A 9,427-nucleotide genomic window follows, 5' to 3' on the forward strand; every position below is an offset into this window, starting at 1 on the left:
CTTCAAGATCCAGTCTTCATAATTGGGAAGATGGTTTGTCCACAATCTAAACATTGACTCCACTTGTGCAACCTTCATGAAATTTGTCAATATAAAGTTTACCTCTTCTTTGATCCCTTTCATGGTATCCTCAAAGGCTTTGACCATTTTCTCCTCATCTAGATTACCCTTTTCATAATGTGGTAGACCAAATGGGTTGAAAATTTTCATATCTTTAATCAGATTATCAATACATATTCTTGATTTCATTTTCAATGATTTGAGCTTGACCAATTGCGAGGCCCGTAAATAGAGAATTTCCATCCCATATTTTTCTTTAGGACATAGAGCATTCCTATATCAACTATCTTCAAATGATTCTCCACTAGGAACTTAGCACTTCCATATCATTCTATTATAGAAATCTAAGTGACTATTGCCTTCCACTTAGCCTTGTCTACCTTCCAAAGTGGTATTTGGTTTGAACTTCTCCAAGAAAGGCCTCTACATTATTAAAGACCACGCTGAATTGTTGAATGATCTTAACCATGTCTTTGATTATCTCATCAACCTAATTGACCATCGTAACAATGATCATTTTCCATCTCTACAGTTGGCTCAATAGCTTCTTTTTATGAGGAGAATTTGGGTTAAAGGCTTGTAGTGCCTGTATTAGGGGTAACACTCCAAAACTATCAAAGGAATCTATGTACTCAATAAGTACATTGATAATTTGTTTGAGTTCTTTTTTCTCTTTACCATCTCTTTGTGATTGAGCCAACATATTCTAAGTAGATTGCTCTAACTAGTGTTCTTTGGTTTCTCTTTTAAGCACCCCTAAATCGACTCTAGTTATTTTTAAATCACTTGCACTTAAGTCAATGGAATCTTCTTTATGATTGTAATGGGCAATTTCAGCAGTAACCTCCCCTATTTTTGAGTCAATGAACATCCTAGTCACATTCCTTGTTCTTTTAGAACTTGGGGTCTTGAAAGCATATTTTTTCACAACATCATTAACTAGAATAGACATTGGTACCAAGTTACACCTTTTAGTTATTGAATTAGATAGCTAGTTTTGTACCACTTCAGGGGTTTCTTTCATTGATGTGTCCTTAAGAGGGGTGACCAAGGTGTCAATCACTAGAGAGACAGTATCCATAGTCCCTTGAACCTAGAGTTTATTTTGCATGGATGCGGTGTCCGTTTCCTTATCCTAGTCAAAATCCATTATGATGAGTTCCTAGGCTGGCATTCTCACACACTTCAAAGATTTAGTAATGGACTGGATTCTATGAACTATAGGCTCACTATTAACTAGTTTGTTGTCTATCGCACTTGAACTTCTTTTGTCACCTAAATTATCAACCAAAGGAAGTGTATTAGCTAAAGGGGAAGGCCATGAGCTTTTCTCTATTTCTTTTGATCATGTGTTTGTTGTTCTCTTTTCTCTTTTGTTTCAGCCAAACACTTGTGTGTTTAGTGATGGGTTTAATCCTCTTGGTGATATCATCTTCTTCCTCCTTTTTCCAATCAACAATAGGCCAAGTCACTTTTTCTAGGTTCAACAACTTCTCAACCATCTTCCCACAACCCATCTATAATCATTTCCAATTGGAAAAAAAACAATTTGAGATAATGATAATGTCAAACCATCTTCTTGACTTCTCTCTCATTGAGGCAATCCTCCCAAAACTCTTAAATGTGAGAGAAAGATGTTATCTAACCTTCTACCTCCAATCTTGTCCTTGTGAATCCTTTATTGTCAAAGCCTTCTCTTGCTTCATAAAACTTAAAATTAGAATTACATAAATCACAACCAATATCAATTGCATCTTTCATTGATTAATGTGAGAGTTTACCTAGTTTCACAAGTAAAATGATCTCCCATTTTTCCTCAAGAAGGTGTTTGTTTCCTACAAAATCTAGTTGTCTACATACATTTTCTAGCATAGAACAACCTAGAGATTACCTAGGTAGCTTTGTGGGTTTATCTTCAAAACCTCCCACTCTAATGTAGGTGAACCTGGGGAACTGAATATATATATATATACTAGCATAGGTTTGAACAAGTTGATGGGATTTATGGGAAATCCTTTGTTATAGCATGCCAACCAACTCAAAACACAATTTTCCCATGAACACATCATTCACCCTTTTATAATTTGCAAGGACAGTATCTTTTTGTAGCAATGGGTAATAGTCATAGATTACAATGTCACTAGTCCAAGGTTCATGTGGGATCATTGTCAAGTTTTTTGTGCAAGATAAGAAATACATTACATATGATGACACGAAGAAGTCTTTCTTAATTTCTTGAGAAAGCTTCAATCATTCTCTTAGTGAGCCAACAATCAACTCTTCCCAATCCATATATTATTTTCTAACTAATATAATCTCTACATAGCCATACATCTAATCCTCAAAATGATAAACCTCAAAAGATACCCTTAAACATATGAAAAAGAATCACCTAGTCATGTATATAGGGCTTCATGTGATCCTTATTCAAACACTCAAGTAGACATGAACCTCCTTATAGAATTTCTCTATCCAAGTCCTAGCTATGACACTACATTTGTTCTCAAGGGCTTCATTGAACACAACTAGGGGGGTAGGAGTGTAATCTGAGAAGGTCTCATTAGATATCTTGAAAACGAACATGATTGTTTCCCAAATTACCCAGACAAATACTTCATGATCATTTCCCCTAGTCAATTTCCACTTGATATCATAATGCCTTATTCATTCCAAAATTAGTTCAAGGCTTAAAATAGTTGGTGGGAAAGTTGTGACCAAAAATAAACCACTGTATAGAATTTCACCAAAATAGGGTTTATCTACCTGATTACACAACTTGGTTGAAATAGCCTCTACATCTACACTTTTTAAGTATGTATCTATAACTAGGGGCCCCTTACACTTCATACCATGACCACTATTAAATGAATGCAGAAATGATCTCATAGCTTTTTTAGTGGAGAATAAACAACAACGCCCAGCTTCGATACAAAGAAAATTGCAATACTAAGAAGACTTTTAGAAAAAATAGCTTGAATCAGTTGAAAAAGCCCAAAGAAAACTCCCTTGAACCTCTATACCTTACTTCTTCATTCAACATCTTTGAAATTTAGCAGGTTGTTACCTTGGAAATGCGACTTTTAAACTAAAGAGGCAATTTATAACAAATTGTGAGGAAAAAAAGATTTAAAAAATTATATCATGAATTTTAAATGGATTTGACATCTTACAGATGATAAAATAAATATTTTTCCTTTCATTTAATTGCTTCCTTACTTCATTATGATTAACCCACAAGTAAGAAGCCGTTTTTAGTACTTAAACCACCTGACATGCATTACTTACCCATTACCTCTCCAATTAATTATTACCCCTAAAGATTAGCATTATGTAAAATGTCTTGATTTTCATGAGCTTCCACCATGTCATAGTACTCTATCACATGCTTCCAAGAGCTTTCAAACACTTCATCTTATGATCATGTCATACCTCATAATCTAGCTTGGAGTATAGGATCCACCACCATCAACAATTTGGGAAATGCTTGTGCCACTTTATGTTTGAACCATTTTAAACCTAGTACAAAGTGGTTTAAAGAGTTCAAAGAGACTCAAAGGTTCAAGGCCTTCAAAAAGATAACTCAAAATACTAAGAACTTAGTACAAAAGAAATAATTTGTCTCAGAGGAAGGTTTGACAAAAACCAAAGATGAGGACCAACTGATCCGAAGGGTATTATGACATTAGGAATCAGATGAGTGGTTCCAAACTATGAATTCAATTAAGGTTATGAAGGAATTAAAAAATGACTAGTAATAGTAGGGCTAACACCATGTATGATGACTTTTGTCTTATTGCTTATTGTTTCTCTTTTGTTAGTATCTTGTTATTTTTAATGCCTTTATACTTTTCAAGGTCAATGTTTCCCTTCTTTATAGATCTTTCTTTTTTCTCATTTGTCTTATACCTTTCAGTGTCTCCCTCATGCATCGTGAATATGCCCTATTTCTTGTATTAAGGGTTGTGTTCCTTCATGTTGGTATGAATTGCGATTAATTTATTAAATAGATAGTTAAATATATATTATTTATCTATTAAATTTTATTAAATTAATATGAGTTGATTAATCATTATTTTCACTTATTACATATATTTTTTCAATAGATTATAATTAGAGATACCAATTCTAGTTAAATTTCTTTATTAGAGGGACACTGTAATACTACTCTTCCAAAATTGTTTGTCCTCAAGAAATTACAATATGCATTTTATCTAATAGATCTTAACCAATCCTAGTCTTGTTACACAATATTATTTCATCTATAATTGATTAAATTCTATAAGTGATTCACTTTGATTAGTTCTATGTTGGGTATGTGCAGAATCATGGTGTGTCAAAAAGTGGCAATCTAAAAAATATGTAGTTCTAAAATGCCTCATAGTATTTCAAAATCTATTCTGACTTTTTTCCAACCCATCCTAATACCAAAACAAAATATTAATACCTTTATAAGGTCTAGTATTGCTTTGGATACCAACCCTACATGGTCAACTTTAAAATGTCTGAAAAACATGTTGTTGGCCTATTCTTGGGTGTCTTTTACTTCAAACATGTGTTTGATGACTTTTTTTCACCCAAATTTGATGAAATGAAAAGGGTTTCTTAAGAATATTACTATTTTTTCATAAATGTAATGTCTATCAAATTACAAGTACAATAAGTAATTATGATTCAGTTTCTAATAGAGTTATCTATAAATTGTTGATTGACGCACTAATTGAAAAACAAATATGATTTTCAAATGATATAGCATTTTTGAAATCCAAAATATGTGTCACATTATATACCTCTTCTACTATAAGTAAAATAAAAGAAAAAATAAATTTTGTGAATTTTTGAATTAGTTAAGGTGGTCCGACACGAGAGTTTTTTAATTCCAAAAATACTATAGTAGAAAATTCATAATTAATTATTTATTTGGTATATAAATACACAAAAATATGTGCCACATCTAGGCATGAGTCTACTTCTTATATCTAGAATCTTAGTAAAAAATATTATCATTTGATTTTGATTAAGGTGGTCGAACATATGCCTACTTCTTATTGTTGCCCTGAAATTTTTGTATTATTGCATTAAAATTCAAAATTTTGACCAATCAATTTTTTCTTTCTATAGATAAAGCCTAGTAGTTTAGAAACTAAATTCAATTTCCTATAGATTATTTTCTCACAATGTTTTGATTGAAAGTTCATAACAAGTTGAAAATTGCACGTCAAGTTGACATAACCCTGATTTGCTAATTTTTTATTGCCACTTAATGGCATAGTTTGGTTGACCATGATCATGCACATACCCTATTAATTAGAATGGCCATGTAAGATTGACTATTGATTTATTATTTAATTTATTTTCAATAATTAAATTATCATAATGATGAATTATAGCATGATTGGTAGATTTCATAAGGTCCAATTTCGAGAAATTTGTTATTTCTAATGAGTCACATAATCAATCCAATATAAATTGATTTATTGATTGATGATCCCAACATGAATGTATGATTGACATAATTAACATCTAATAATGTGTGTGTATGCACACGTGCGTGTGTGCACGTGCATGTATGCACGTGAACAATATAATGATGCATACATTATAATGATGGGAAATTACCTCCTCGTCCCCTATACTCAATTAGTTTACCTTTCACTTCTTCCTTAATCTCATATCTATCATTTTTATCATTCCCCCTATCAAAATTCACATGTGTCATAAATTAATTATAATGGAAACAACTTATGGCTACTCCTTTCTCTTTTTTAGTCTCTTAATATATCACCTTATTGTATTTCATTACTCGTCTTTTAAATTAATATTGGTTACAATATGTTACATATTTTCTCATCTTAATGTGCTACTTTTCTACCCTATTGTTTTTCATTTCTCCATTATATACTTCTTACATATTAATCAAGGGCTACTTTCTAAAAAGGCACATCTCATTTTAAGTTTTGTTTCAAAATAATTATAGTAATTAAATTTGCAAGAAGGGGGCTTGAAGTGAATAAGATGAAAGTATTATTATTATTTTTCCACATATTAATAATATACTATAATTATTGTTGCCTATATTATTAATAAAAAAAGTTTAGTATTTTAATAGTGATTATCTATTGTTAAAAACTTTTAATATTTTATTTTTACTCATTATTAGCATACATGTCTAATAATATGAATGACATAAATATTATCTTAAATAGGGAGTTTGAAACTATGCATTGCCTCATGTATTTTACTCATAGGGTGTAATTAAATGTGCTAGTTCATGCTTTAAGTGTATGGAATATATCTACTACCTTGTGTACATTTATATGGTTTCATACTTCATGTCTTATGTGAAGGTTTAAACGTTATTGTTTTAAACTTATGTATATTGTTGTTTCATGATTCATGCTTTATGGACTACATGTGACTTAAGTAAATACATGTGTACACTTAGTGATTTATGTGTTTAAAGCTTTGTGTGCTACATGTGTTTATGTGGATGCTTCAAGAACTGGATTCATGCCTATGCATGATGACTTAGTGAATGTTATATGATTGTATGCTACATGTATCAGTGTGTATGTCTATGTGTCAAGCGTATTTATGTGAACACTTCATGTGTATTCATGTCTTAAGTGTATGATGTTTGCCTCACATGCACTCATTTATGTCATGTGCATATACATGTGCCTTTCTCCATGAGTATATTCAAGTGCTTACTTTGTGCTTTATGTGTATTGTTGTGTATCATTCATGTTTCATAGGTATGTAGATAAACACTTCATGACTAATGTGTTACTTCATGAACATGTGTGCTTTCCTAATGTATGTTATTCATGTTAGATGTATCTCCAAACAAGCTTAATCCATTGGGTGTTTATAATTATTTTGATAGCTACATTTTTCCATCCCAAGGAAGAAGATGCATATTTAACTTTCATTCATGAATATGATAAGGGACTATTCAACAAAATCATCATGTATGATAGGAAGGTGAATCGTAGATAAACATCTATGATCATCCGATCATTTCTTGAGGACAAACAGTTTTGGGGAAGGAAGGATGGGTATGTCTCCAAAGAATACCCTAAAGATAACATCTCCTTTGAGAAATAATATTTAATAATGAATAATGTTAAATTTTATGAAATGGAAGATAAATATGTAAATTCTAATATTTTTATTATTATTAATATAACATTATAGTGATTAAAAATAATATCAAATTTAGAGTAAAATCAATACATAATATAATGTTAATTATATAAAAATAAACTATTATCTAAATGATAAATAATATTAATAGCATGATTAATAAAATAATAATCAAAATTAAAATATTTACTAAAGTAAATATATTGTTTTGTTAATATATTACAAAAAATATATCATTTTATTAATAAAATACAAAATAATTATCTAACAACCATAATAGATAAACTAAATAAAAGGGTGTGAATTGTCATTAACAATGAAGGATTACAACAATAACCTCTCATCTGTTCATAGCATATAAATGCATGTTAAACATCAATTCGGATATGAGGCAATAAAGTAATCATATATTTACAAGTTAAAAATGAATAAGCATTACCATTACACATGAAAATGATAGGAAGTATCTACGAGACATTAATAAATGAATATAGTCCAATTAGAAATTGGGAGATTTGATATGGAGCATTCAATAGAAAAGTGGAGTTTGTATATTATAATAGATATTTCTAAAGTAGTGGGTACCAAATAGAAAATTATAGAAGTGTTTGGCATTAACACTCTATAGAAAGGAGTAATCGGGACAAAATAATTACATTTAGATCAATATTAATCCACATATTGCTATTGTCAAAATATATCATTGTCTCTCTCTATGTATATATTAATAATGGTAAAGTTATATATATATATATATATATATATATATATATATATATATATATATATATATATATATATATATATATATATATATATATATATATATATATATATATATATATATATATATATATATATATATATATATATATATATATATATATATATATATATATATATATATATATATGGGTTAATATTTACTATATTTATACATGTACTAATAATAATAAATTATATATATATGGTTATATTAATGTCATTAATATTATGGACGAAGAATAAGAGTTTATAAATATAATTGATATCATCAAAAGGAAGAGGAGATGGAACAAAACTCTAACTGTAGAAAGTATTGACTTGCAACAATTAGACTTGACCTTAAAAATCATATATTATCATATATATGTATATGTATATCAGAGAGGAAATCATTTTTAAATAATTGATGAATATACTTAAACATTCAATTAAGTATTCATAAACATATATTGATAAGATATTAAATCCTACTACTATATGGATAAAAAGGGAAGAATGAGGTGTTACTAAGGAGGGGCTTGTATGAATCCAAGTGATGGATCTTTTTCCCAAGATAGGGTAGCAATCAACAAACTTGAGCACCTTATGAAAAGAAGTGCCAAGAAAGGCCAAGGGCTTAGATCTATAAACTTTGAGGAAATCCATTGCAAGATGGTATCTATAGCAACTTGGATAACATTGACTCCTTTCGTCATTGAGTTGGACTAATAAAAGGGTAAGCATGGATGATAATAATTTGAATAGATAACTTAAATCTAATAAAATGAATGACTATTCCTATCAAGGCACATTATATTAAATGATAATTTAATAATATTATAAAATTTAAATCATGAACATATCCCAAGCCAACCTGTGCTTTCCTCCTTTCCCTATGAATATTAGCCATCGTGAACATATGAAAAGTCAACATTTTCTTCTTGAACCATCTGATGTAGTACAAGGCAGGAGAATCCCCAAAGGAGATGTCCTAACCCCTAGCAAATAACCACACAATAGAAACATAATGCAATAAATAATATCTAATACCAAATGCATCTCTTTATTCATAAAATAATTCATTACATGCAATATGCCAGGCTGTAATGTCTTTCTAGTTATGACAAAATACAAAGCAAGTAATAGTTTTGCAAGATCCTCAAGATCCAACCTAAACCATAGCTAGTCTAGATCCACGCTCTAGTAGAAACCTCCAAGGAGAATCTAAACTTGTTCTCACAACCCACTAATTAATCTCCTTGTTTCCCAAGCCGCAGCTACTAGCTCTTCTCAAACTTTGCTCCTCTGCTTCATCCTTCTCTATGAGCTTCTATACAAGAAGAGATCACACCTTGACATCTTGATTATAAATGCTTATATGCCTTGCTTAAGTAGGCACTTGCCACCCAAGATGTTACAAACACAACCAATGTGAGCTAAAAGGTAAATGCAACTACCTTACAAAAAATATTTAATTCTC

The sequence above is a fragment of the Cupressus sempervirens genome, chromosome 3 (assembly GCF_028749045.1).
Source record: "Cupressus sempervirens isolate cs-2001-9-10 chromosome 3, ASM2874904v1, whole genome shotgun sequence".
NCBI lineage: Eukaryota > Viridiplantae > Streptophyta > Pinopsida > Cupressales > Cupressaceae > Cupressus > Cupressus sempervirens.